A 13,830-nucleotide genomic window follows, 5' to 3' on the forward strand; every position below is an offset into this window, starting at 1 on the left:
TGGGCCTCGTGCGGACAAAAAAAAAATCATGATTTAATGAATACAGTGGCCAGGATATTTTACCCCACGCCATTCATACCGTTTTCAGCAACTCTTGATTTTTTGGTCCGCACCGGCCCTGCACTAAAATAGTCCACATCAGAAGCGTTCAGTAACTGCAGTTGAAGATCCGGGCTACCATTTACGCTACTTTTAAAATGGCGCTGGTATTGTGCTGATAAAAACAAGACCAAAATAGCCCGGGCATAAACTTAACATTTTACGACCGAGTCCAGGCCTGGTCAGGACCAGCGAGTTACTGAAAGCGGTATAATCCGGATGGGTCCACGCCTATTTGGTGTTTCTACTGTAGGCCTATTACATTTTCCATATTAGCTCTGAATTTGAATCAAGTCTTCCTGCCGTTAATTTTTTTTAACAGAAACTTAGTGTTTCTTTCTAAATACTTTTAAATATCAACAGTAATCATTGTAATACTTGTTTCTCATATTATTTTATTGAATTACATCGCCAACTCATCGTTCGATGTACAGAGGACTATATCCTTCATTGTTTGCAAATATCAGTAAGCTCAGATCCAAGGGACAGGGGGGGGGGTCGGAAGGTTTGAAAAAAAAATGGTTGACTCAGTAGAACGCCTGAATTGCACTCACTGTAAAAAGAGTAAATAACTTTATTTGAGAGCGATTGCCATTTTTTCATTGTAAAGTCTATCGGGCGAATTAGCACCTCTCAAAATCTGACCCTGGATCATTTTATTTTTCCCCCTGTTAATGGGTAGATCGAAAGTTTTGCACTTTTGTTCCCTGTATTTTCTGCGGCGTCGAAGCACAATTTTTTTTTAAATAGATACGTGTTGAAACTACATGTAAACGGGAATTCTATTCGAGAACATGTTGACCACTCTGTTGACAAACTCCTTTTATTTGCGGACGTGTGCTGACGACTTCCATTGGTGTAACAGGCGGGGAGCAGGGGAGCAGATTGCCCTCATCCCTGGCGTAGCTCACCGTGAAAATGAAAAAAAAAAAGAAACTGAGGAAAGAGAGAAAGAAAAAAGTAAAAGGGAAAGAAAAAGAGGACAGGGTGAAAGTGGGAAAATGGAAAGGGAGGAACATAAAGGAAATAAAGGTAAAACGGAAGGAAAGAAGAATATCATGGAACAAAATCGTCCTGAAATCCAGAATGAATGAGAAAGGGGAAATAAATTGAGAGATGACAAACGGAACGGGAATTTATGGCAGGAAAGGGGGGGATGATGTAGAAGGTAATGAGTTCAAATGCAAGGGGAAAAGTTGAATTGTAAAAAAGGGGGGAAAAGGAAAATGTAAAAAAGGAGTTTATAAATCAAAAACACGGCCAGGCTGCCGAGGATTCAACATAAAGAACGGGGGAGCGTTTCATGAAAGGACTTGTCAGTGGTTTAATCGGACAAGTCCCATTTTATCCTATAGTCACCATAGTAACAGTGCCACTCAGCCAATAAAAATCGAGTAAAAATATCCGATGCGACAACTTGTCAGACGAATCCCCTGTTAGAAAGAATGGGATGACGTATAGGGTGTCTAAAGTATATGACAGATTAATAAGGGTCGCGATATACTGAACTTCGAGAGGTTCCGGTGGTACCGCCCAATCATTGCCCGTGTCCCCAGCCAAGGGCTAGACATGTCCCTTTAATTTCATAAAAGAATATCATGGCAAAACTATCACTAAGTAAAATTGTAATGGAATGGTGAAAAAAATATCTGCTTGCTTCGCTCGCTCAGGACTTTTGCCACGCGCACCATGTTATGCCTCCTTATTCATTTTATCATTTTAAGTCATGCTACTCCAGCAGAGAACTTCACGCCAATGCTCGCGTATTACAGCCATGAAAAATCCTGTTCACTTCATGGTATAACCGGGATTTTTTTTTAATTACCCATCCGCCAGTAACTCAATATAAAGGTCCAAAGTTCCAAACTTAAGTCGATACCGACTTTTGTTTTGGTAAGTTCTCGATAATGTCGAGCATATAGGATGACATGAAATCATGCATGCACGTTCTTTCAAGATAATCTTACCAGGATTTGGAATAAATGCGATTTGTCATTTTGCATCTTGGCGTCTGGCCATTGACCTACTTGAAGTGGACACCTTCCTAAATTTGAGGAAATTAAGCGTTCATTCCTTCTTCATTTTGGCTAACATGGTATTGTAATCCACGCAAAAGTTCCTTCATCACATAAAATGCGATTTCGATTGACTATCTAATAGGTTATTCTTACTCTGTCTTCATGAAAATTCTTGAGGAAGGCAAAGCTTCCGCATTTCGCGCGGAAGGAGAATAATCCCCCCCCCCCTTTCCCTTACATCCAACTATCTAGTGAGCGCACTTTTTTATGATGTTGAGTCATTGTATATTAAAAGAAAACTCGCAAAACGGGGGAGAGGGGCATTTTATTTTCATAATAAAATGTATCGTTAAATGTCAAACCTATGCAGGAGAAGATCGGTGCTAATATTTCAGTGTTGAACTATTCCTATGCGGAATGTTATCATAAGGGAAAATTTGGAGGAGATCGAGCTATCTGGAGAAGCAGAACTTTGTATGTTTCTCAAGCTACAAAGAAATTCCAAAGTTTGTCACTGAGAGCAGGTTAGAACACTAGCTGTTTACCATCTGTAGATTGAATAGCTCAAACATGAACCATTTACCTTATTACAGATCATCAAATATTGACGATTCAATGTATTTTAAAGTCATAATGACTTCCGCACATCATAATCATTTTGTTTCCAAATTGTGATTACCCAGTCTCTTGTGATATAACGCAAGAAGCAAGGAATCCAGATTGTTTTTGTTTTTATATTGAGCAGTATGTGAGATAATCATTACATCAATTTCTTTAGAGACTGTTGGAAAGATTAACTTGAAATCGAAAATTAAGGATGGAGCCAGAAATTTTCGCAAAACTAATTTTAACATGACGACCTCCCCCCCCCCCCTCTCTCTCTCTCTCTCTTACTCACTTCACATCCTACCCCAATGCTTCTTCCCTCATGTATCTGCAGTATATCTATTGGTGTATTGAGGAAATATCAATTAGGGTGAGGGCTATTTATACACTTCTTTCGCTTACCCCATTTGCGTCTTAATACCATGCATACCACCCATCCAACTTTTGACACCGGAAGCGTATTGGGGTAGTACATTCGGTTTGTCATAGTAAATTTTGAAGGTTTTCATTCTCTGTGCGCCCCCCCCCTCCACGTTTTTTGTTGCCTCCTTTAAACTTGCAGTCGAGGCACAATGTCCCCTCGCCCCTCTTGTGCGCCGCTATTTCCTTTCCCGTTCTTACTTTCTCCTTCTTTCATTTCCCCTCTCCCTCTCTTTCATTTTCTTACTATTTTCTTATTTTCCATCATGTGTTTTTTATTCTTAATAAGCCGTTTAAGCTGATGTGAGGGAGGAAGTTAATTATTTCACCGCAATAAATTGTGCCTTGTAATTATTTCATTTCATATCGGGGGCATTCAAGTGGACTCTCTATTGCGTGACAAATCTATCCAAAGAATCGCTGCAACATGGGATGCCTGTTTTAGTGTAAGAAGATACGTTTGAGGAAAGAGTTGGAAATAAACGGTTGAAAACTCAATTGCCTTGCTGACGGATGAATTTAACGCTGTCACCAATCTGTAGATAGACGCCATACCCCTACTCTTTTTTCGTCTCTCCTCACTTCCATTATCACCCGTGCTAAAAATAAAAGGGGAAAAATGCCTTCCAAAATTGTTCGAGATATATTGCCTGCACAAATACTGCGAAAGAAATAGTTGACAGGACTAGGAATATCTGAACAAATAATCTTTTCCTCGGGATCAGTTGCTTTCCAAGACATTGCAACATTATATACTATCATGACTATCATTAGCCTTCTTTTACGACGATCGGGATACGTTGGTTACAATTCACCCTTTTAAAAATGAAAATTCTCCATGCAGCTATATTCATTATTTCTGACTACATCGACACATGAAAATAACTACTATTTATTTTCTTTTTAAATTCTTATTTCATTTTTGTCATTGTTGATAAAACTGTGGTATTTATCGGTATCTCAATTATATTGCTCTGAATCGTATCATCACATACTTAGTCCGTATTCTCTGAACGCCATAGGGAACGGTAATAGGTGACTGCGACCCAAATCTCTAACATTAAAGAGGATAAATTCCTGAATTCCTCATCATATATACTTCGTACCAAACTCATTCATAAGTATCTGGAATTGATAAGTGGAATATTTTTCCTTACCATGTAAGCATTCATTAAAGAGAACACAGTTAAATTATGAGAATTTTTTCCTCATAATATATTTCATTTCATTTCATAATATATAAATATACACCATTCGACATATTAAAACCTTTCAATCTCAAAAGAGGGACCTTCCACGTTCAAATTTTAATATTCTTAGCTCCCACCAAGAAACATTTAAAAAAAAAAATCTCCTCCAGCTTTACCCGAGATTTAAAATTATAATGGAATCGTTTGTGTCAACAAAACTTACCGATCAAAAGGAAGCTATCCTGCAATATTGAAGACAGTGTCACAAATATTTTTTCCCCTTATACTGCAATATCTTTATCAAAATACGTCACCATATTTGTCTATAGCAAAGATAGAAGCAAAATATTTCACTGTAAACAATCGTCAAATCCAATGGATTTTTACACGAAATGTTCACGGGACCTACCTATTTATTGTGAAAATAAAATATTGCGATATCATGTGTTGGGCATCGTACAGTAGAAGGTCAACGCCAAACCCATAGAGACCGTAAGGAGATCAACAGATATCGTACAATATCCATGCGCTGATATTACAATGGTCCTACACTGTAAAAAAAATATTGGGTACAATTTTTACCACCATGAGGGTAATTATGTGTCCAACCAATTTGGGGCAGTATTTTACCCAATTTGGGAAGCATATTGTACAGTAGGTTAAAAAAATGGCAAAATTTTCATCACACTGGATAAATAAAAATGACGGGGGAGGGGGGCTTCTTAAAGGGATGGTCCGGGCTGAAAATATTTATATCTCAATACATAGAGTAGAATTCACTGACCAAAACGCCGAAAATTTCATCAAAATCGGATAACAAATAATGAGGTTATTAAAGTTTAAAGTTGAGCGATATTTTGTGAAAACAGTCGTCATGAAAATTCATTAGGTGGGCTGATGATGTCACATCTCCACTTCCCGTTTTCTTATGTTATTACATAAAATCATATTTTTTTATTATTTCATACCTGTGTGAATAATGTGCCTCCCTTATAATGAAATATGTTACAGCAATAAATATCTAATGCAGCACTAAATCTGTTGTAAATCCAATTTTTCTAGTTCTTGGAGGGAAAAATTTGAATTAACCTAATTCCATATGATAAAACATAAAAGAACAAATTGAGATGTGTCATCATCAGCCCACCTAATGAATATTCATGACGACTGTTTTTACAAAATATTACTTAACTTTAAAATTCAATAACTTTGTTGTTAGTTATCTGATTTTGATAAAAAAAATTTGGTATTTTGCTTAGTGAATTCTACTCTATTTATTAAGTTATAAATACTTTCAGCCCGGACCACTAGGCCCTTTAAGATTTTTAATAGTTTGTACCCGAGACGGTTCTTCAACCCCAGCTTGAAAGTAATTTTGGTCTCAACTCCGTCTTGCAGGCTCGATCGAATTGCATGCTAATCACATCCTTTGGCAAACGCCCTCTTTGTTTTGCCAGAACAAACAGCCACTTCTTATCTAAGGGGAACTCTTATGTTGACACGACAAAGCAAACACACCGAGCCGGCTGAGAAAACGTCAATTGAAGAAAATGGAAAATGGGAGGAAATTCCTTGACACTGCCAGTTTGTGAATAGCAAATATATGAACATCTTTCATTTCATACAATTTAAAGCAATTAGGGGTACATTAAATGCTTTATTTTGGCGACATGAAGGATATTTTATTTGTTAGCTTCCCATTTTTTAATATCAGACTGAAAGATATTGATGAAACAAAACTCGCCCGAATTTAATTATATTTCATAATTCGTGACATTTCAGACTTGTTACAAAAAATCTTAACAATCTGGCATGTCCTTGATTTTTTTAACAGAAAGAAGAAAAAGTGACATATAAAAAGAAAGGAGACCGAAATTATAAATGCAGTCAACGCTAGACCCTTTTTCCTTAAACTTCTTGTGTGATTAAGGCAAATGTACTTCAAAACATATATCAAACATGCAAAAGTCTATCCAACTATTTTATAATTAGAACGTCAATATTTTAATACTCTCTTTTCCATCCACCATATCTGGCCCGTTTAGAATGTTTTATTTATTGTGTCACTGGCCTGGTGTAGTGTGCACATCTGGGGTCTAGTGCAGAAAGAATTGCAATCAATCTAAACTAAAAAAATCATGCGCAACTTGATTTTCAACCAATAGCGCGCATTAGAGAATTGCGATTTATTTTTTATTTTGTACTTTTTCTGCTCTGCAACGGACCCCTGAATGAAGGCTTTAATGTTTTCCTTGATTCCAGGAAAACCAGTTTGATGTTCTTTTTTTTACTCTTTTAATCAATCTACAAACATTTTTAAACTATTTCATCTAATCTTCAGAGAAAGGGAGAAAGAGAGCGAGTGAGGGATAACTCTTCAAGATAAATTCCAGTTCTGGTTACGATCTCAAAATGACTTTTTACGGAATCTAATATAATGACCACCAAAGTGTCTGTTTGTATGAATAAAAAATATGTGCCAAAGGATTCCGGAAGAAATTATGTAATTGCTGAGAATTAAGCAAAATAAGCGCGGATTCGGTCACTTCTGTCGGGTCTTCATTCCAGCAATAATAATACACTGTCCCTCGTGTGCCTATCTGTGTTGGCGATCTTCAGTGTATCGTATTTCAGCTTAGATTTTATGATTTCACAAAGTTCAGTATATGTAACTGTACCAGATCTAGATCCACGATGATAATCATACTTTACCTTGGTATTACAGGATTTCTCACGAAATTAGTGTTTTACTGCAACTATATCATTTAGCTTTAACTTGGCAGTTAATCATCACATCTTTTGTACATGGCGCAGTGCAATAACAACGCAAATGCTTTCTAAAAACAAACATTATCCAATAATTATGGGCATGTCAGATGATTTACTTCGTTTAATAATTGAAAACAAAAACCATACAGCAAGTATAAGACCGACCAATCAAATTTTACGAATGAAATATATCGAGAAGCATTGATGAGAGCAAACTATAAAGGCAATACACTAATCGGGACAGTGACCATGGTGACCTTTGTTCTTGCGTTGAGACTAGTATTACAGCCTTGTTTTTTTTTGGTCTTATTTTTACGACGATGTACAGTGCGTCCCAGAATAAACGAAACCGAGATTTAGCGATCATTTATCATAACTAAATCATAAATAGAATAGACAAATGACCTACCAATTTAAAGCTTAGAATCTCCTCTTTCATCTGATATTACTTAAGTTATTTCTTATTCACGCATGAGTGAGCAAAAACAATTTGAAGAAAGGATACCAAAAACTCATTTGGCGGGGGGTATCCGGGTTTCAATAAGAAAACCACATTTCTGAAAAGTTCAATATCTGCTCTTTAATTTGGTACCTCAATGACAGAAAATGGTCCAGAAATAAAAAAGTTCTGGTCATTTGAAATAAGGCTTGTATTTCCATAATTTCACGAGATAAACGTGTTTTCACCGGTTTCCCAAAGAAGCTTTCGGATGGTGAACAAAGATTTAATGCATGGCTGATCGTTAACAAAACGGAGTGTCGAGTGAGTTTGAAAGCCAGCCTGGAGAACCTCTTCATTTTTTCATTTTATGAAATTATTGAAATTCAAGCCTTATTTCAAATGACCAGAACTTTGTTATTTCTTGACCATTTTCTGTAATTTAGGTATCAAATTAAAGAGGAGACACTGACTTTTCAAAAATGTGGTTTTCTTTTTGAAACCCAGATACCCCCCGCCAAATGAGTTTTTGATATCCTTTCTTCAAATTGTATTTGCTCACTCATGCATGAATAAAAAATAATCTGAGTAATATCAGATGAAAGAGGAGATTCTAAGCTTTAAATTGGTAGGTCATTTGTCTATTTTATTTATGATTAAGTAATGATAAATGATCGCTAAATCTCGGTTTCGTTTTTTCTGGGACGCACTGTATAAGTATAAGTTAATAAGAATATCGGTATCGGTACCCTCTTTTCCATTATTTTTTCCATTTCCTTTTTTATCTTCTATCTAAATGTTCTAAATTAATTGTTCCTCTTGATTGTGTAAATTATTTCTTCACGTGTCAAAGTTTATCTATTTTTTTTTACTAGTTATTTATCTGTCCGAGCTTGATGACAGAATATAAAAAAGTGAACTACCCAGGCTTCATTAGGGTTCTGAATACTATTGCCTATCTGATATGTACCGGGCTAGTGGGCAGGTTACTGATCGCTTGAAGGAGAATGACGGGCGAGCTAGGCCCAGCGTGAGCTTCGCCCTCGCCCGTCAGTAGTTTGCCCATTCGCTCGACGCATACTTCACGTTTTTACCTCTTTCATTATGTTTGTACCTTCTTTTCTTCAGACTTTCTGCTCCACCCCTTCCCTTCACTCCCCTCTCTTTCTCTCTCTCCCTTTCCACCCCCCCCCCCCCCATCACACTCTATCTGCCTCTCCTTCCCATCTCTCTCTTTCCTTCTCCCTTTCTGGACGTCACTTAAAAAAAAATAAAACTGACAGCTATTTTGCAATCAAGTTTTAAAAATTAAAACTGACAAAACTTTCTAGAATTCCACAACACAAGTAGTTTCAGTATCATTATTTTATCCGTATTATTTATTTTGTAATTTTCTGTGTTTTTTAAAAATAATTTTTGTGTCCTTATTACATCGCAATTCGACCTTAGCCGCGATGATGTCTTGATTTTTATTAATAAACCATTCATTTTTATCTATAGGCCAGGATTAATGTTTTTATTTTTATTTGGTCCGTCTGGAATCACACAGCCTGTTCATATTCACACAACCTGTTTATATTTCTCTCTCTCTCTCCCTCCTTCTTTCTTTCTCTCTTCCCTAGCTGTTCCTCTTCCTCTCCTCTCCCTCTCTCGCCCCTCCTCCTCGCTCTCCCTCTCTCGCCCCTCCCCCTCGCTCTCCCTCTCTCGCTCTCCCTTTTTGGACGTCACTATTAAAAAAATATAACTGACAACTATTTTGCCATCGAGTTTAAAAAATTAAAACTGACAAAAAAAAATCATAAGCATTCAATTGGATCCAAACGTAGAAACGCTCTCCCCACCCCACAGAATAATGACGGAGAGCAACATTTTCAAACATGAGACAGCTGGTAAAACAATCTTCTTTAAAATGTTTGGGAAATGTGCTACACTTAAGGGTGAAGAATTCTGTCGCCTCAGCCTGCGTGCCAAAACTGCCTAATAAATGCAACTTGATATTTCTGTTCTTTTGGAGATTTGTTTTCCTTCGTTTTCCATCGTCATTGCCATTTGGGATTTATCTTTGTTCTCGTAATACATTTTTAATTCATAAAAGTGTAATCGAAATAAAGAATAACTATAGCGGATGAATTAATTGCCCCTCATATCGCAATAGAATTTAAAAAAAACATCCTACATGTTCATGATTTTGTTCTGATTAAGAATTTTGTACGTTATCACATTTTTTTATTCATTCTTTGTTTCGTTTTGTATAATGAATATTTGCCCTATTTTGCTTACTGTTAACAAAGTGTTGTATTGTTCTGCAGATAGGACGAGCAAAAACTATAATGGTGAAAGTATTTAACAGTTAACAAAATCATGATAAATGCACTGATGATGATGATGATGACAATGATGATTATGATAATGATGATGAATGATGATGATGCTGCTGACGATGATGATGACGACGATGATGATGATGATGAAGGATGATGATAATAATGATAATTACAATCATATTGTTATTGAAATAAAATAATTTATTAGAAGATGAGACGCATCAAAAACTAAAAAAAAAAGTCGATAACCATGGCTACTATATTAATGTTTTTTTTTTTTTTGCTAAGCAGAATGGCTGCCACGCCAACGACAAGTTTCTTTTACCCTGCATGTAGTTGGGCCCATGTACTGGGTATGTATGGCTTGTAGATGGGACACCGGAGATGCTACTCGGATGAACCTGGTGAAATTTGTCGATTACATACGGAGGCACCTGTATTCGATCCGGTTTGTTCTCTCAATCTCGTTCTTCTTTCGATGCATTCCTATCGATCGAGTCATACACTGTGATTTCATCATTTGTGAGAGCGGCGAAGTCGACTGGATAAGCGCCATGGGGAAAGTAAAGCCAACCACTGCGCCCCCCCCCCCCTTTATGAACCCTGTTCCTTATCTCATTTACGTTTACGAGGAAGGGGGTGAGAGAAAGAGGAAAGAAACGGAGAGATAGCGGGAGAGATATATAGAGAGGGAGAAGGGGAGAGGTAAAGGGAACGCGATGTATGCAATTTCTGGTACTATATAGGTCTAATTATATACAGGCCATATTCCTGAATTAGCATGAATCACCGAGACACCCAAACTCGCATAGTTTTCTGATGTTTTATTTCACAAAATTTGTTTGTTGTAAGAGTGCTTCTCAGCCAACGAATTGTCGGACGTAAATATCACCCCGGGATCACCCCCCGATACACAATCTCAGTCTTTGTAAAGTTTGTGGTTATACCCCACACGCACATGCATTGTATTGGTAAAATCAATTGACTTTTCCTACAGCTTTGTATGAAACAAGACCTGCTCAACAGTAAACCGATGCAAGTTCATGAATTTAAGCGCTTCTATGTTGAAATTTAAGAAAAATTTTCTATGTGGTTTGTAACATATGGTAACTTTCACTGCTCTTCTCCAACGCACTAACAAATCATTTGATATGTGGGGTTGCTGCATGTGTGGTCAAGTGGTCAATAAGATAGCCTTACACATTAATGAAATGTTTTTTTTTAAGATTGGTCCTTCACAGTATTTTGGTTTAATACATCTAATTGATTTTTATCAGATTTGATCATCTACGTCTGGGCCCGACCTTTCACATCACCATCCGAACAACTCGTGGCCGGGCTCGAACCTCGGACCTCTGCATCAATTTGTAACTTCCCCCACATAGCTCGGATAACAATCGCGCGCCACAACGCCCAGTTGTTCAAATATGGTTTTTTTAATGACATATCGTTAGCCTATTATTCAGCACACTGTTTTTTTTTCGATTACCTCAATTAGACTTGAAAAAAAAGAGAGAAAATACATTCTTTTGCCTTTTTCTTCATAGAAAAGAAAACGAAAAAAAATCACCTTGTATCAGGAACTATTTGGGGTACTTCAGATTATTAGTTACATTAAGATCATCAGCCCTATCATAATACATTCCGTCACAGGACATAAAGAATGGACATTTTTAATGTGAAAGCAAATGAAGACATGAATAATAAATATTTGTTAAAATAAGATCAAAGTCGGCAATATATTTATACGAGACGACCTAGCCTCTGTAGTAGACAAGTGTCGGTAAATGTATTTGCAAACAGCTGACCTGGACTGGTTCATGTCCTTCACATACGACCCGATGTGCCATGATTTGTTTCGATTTTTCTTCTCATAATTGTTATTTCAAGAAAGCGATAAAACCCAGAGGCAAACATACGAGTTTGCTTTTACTATTGATCTGTGGCATTGCTGATTGCCGGTTTGAACGCTTAAAATAACCCGAAAATCATGGCAGTATGGCAGGCGGTGCGTGGCTTAAATGAAAAAGAAATTCTCGAGAATACATTTATGTAAAGTTGAAACGATATCAGAAAACTTTTTTATTCAGAAAAGCTGTTAAAGCACGAATACAGGGACGTCGATCCATGTTTTGGATGAAGGAGGAGGGGGGGGGGGGATAAGATAAAAAAAAAATGTCGAGGATTTCACAGGCGATGAAACACACACACAAAAAAAATAATCCAGAAATTTTCGCGAAGCGCGCTGAAATATAAACAATCGCATTTGTATTAGTATTTTCACATATATTTGCATTGCATATTATGTCAAAATTATATTTGCCGCTATATTTTCATTAGGGAGGGATATCGCCCCTCAACATGCCCCTACCCTATTTATCCATGCCGTTAAATTTAAGCTTCAACTTTACAAATGAAGGATTATAGTTCGCATAATTAATACGCGTTCCTCAAAGCATGGACAATAACAAATCTTTTTCTGATTTAGGTGATTTTGCGTGATCTTTTGTAAAGGGGGAAAAAATCAATAATAGTTTGTTAAAGAAAATAAAATTTTCTCAGTAATTCGAACTGCATTTGGAAAAAATGCATAAATTTATATACATTTGTATCTCCTAATAATCATAGCAAAACAGAGGACGATATGCATGACTCGAATTACCCCCCCCCCCTAATTAAATTTCCGCAAATGTACGGCTATACCACTTGGCTTTATAGCATAGTTATCTCCATCTCCACATCAGAAAACAAGATTAGCAGTTTCAGAGATCTCATGAATATTTTTTTAATCTGTGATGATAGGAATTCTATCTGAAATAATTATACTTCTCTGTTTTAATTTGGTCTGTTCTTGGTGGAAGAGCGCCACAGTCATGACAGTAGTAAGTTAAAGAAAACAAAGAGGTTTTGTGGTACGGAATTGCATTGAGAAATTGTGGCGCAAGCTGCCTGCAATTTTAGCAATGCTGCTTGCTGTACTGATGAACGAATGTGTGACTTTGAAAACCATCGACAGATATTTTACATAACATGACAAATAATCGACGAAGCAATAAGCAACTCATACCTCAGTCACATTCATCCCCACGTCCGCAGTACGGCTATTCGAAATCAGCCGTTTTAACGTATTTTGATACCAGCTCCATTATGGATGGTATGAATAAGATAAGATAAAAAGGCTGTTCACGACTCGCCGTGCGGCGGTCGTAGGGGAAATGTGACTGCGGTATTACAGTTAGGAGAGGTCTCTTTTGGTGCATCATTCCAATCAATCATGGTCAGATTGTGAAGTGAGGTAGGGTTATTGCCCGCTGTTTCGACCATTTTATACATCCTAGGTACTACAGTCACACCAAAGAAACCGATTTCAAACCCACCGATGATAGTGCCATTCGAAATGAAAGGTAATGACTTCTATCGATTAGGAGGCATTAGCATTGGTGTGGCTTGATCAACTAAGAGCGGCGGGCGTCTTTGAAAGCAGGGGCTCTATTAACAAAAAGTGCAGGAGGCAATGCCATTAATATTTTTGGTGAAACATTTACCATGTTTACGTAAAATCTCTTTGAGATACTATACATGCACATCTTAATTGTCCCTTTTTTCAGGCACTACAGATTATTGATTAATGTAGGCCCATACTATGAATCGTTGATGTTGATACACACCCACCCCATCCTCCCACCTCACCTACACACACCCACACTCGTGACCCCTGGTACCAGATAGGTTGACACGACATTGCTTCGGTCTTAATATCTCAGAGGGCATAGTATATTAGGATTTTTTCTGTGATATGATTATTTGTTGAGAATAATGTAAATATTGATGATTCGGGTTTACTTAGTTTTGGAGGATATGTTTTACATTTGGCTTTAAGTGCAGATTTTCCATCGGAGCAATCTTCGCCGGAACAAATGTCATGGCACTTCATATATATCCGATGGAAATATAAATTGCCAAGC

Source organism: Lytechinus variegatus, chromosome 12 (genome assembly GCF_018143015.1).
Source record: "Lytechinus variegatus isolate NC3 chromosome 12, Lvar_3.0, whole genome shotgun sequence".
NCBI classification, from domain to species: Eukaryota; Metazoa; Echinodermata; class Echinoidea; order Temnopleuroida; family Toxopneustidae; genus Lytechinus; species Lytechinus variegatus.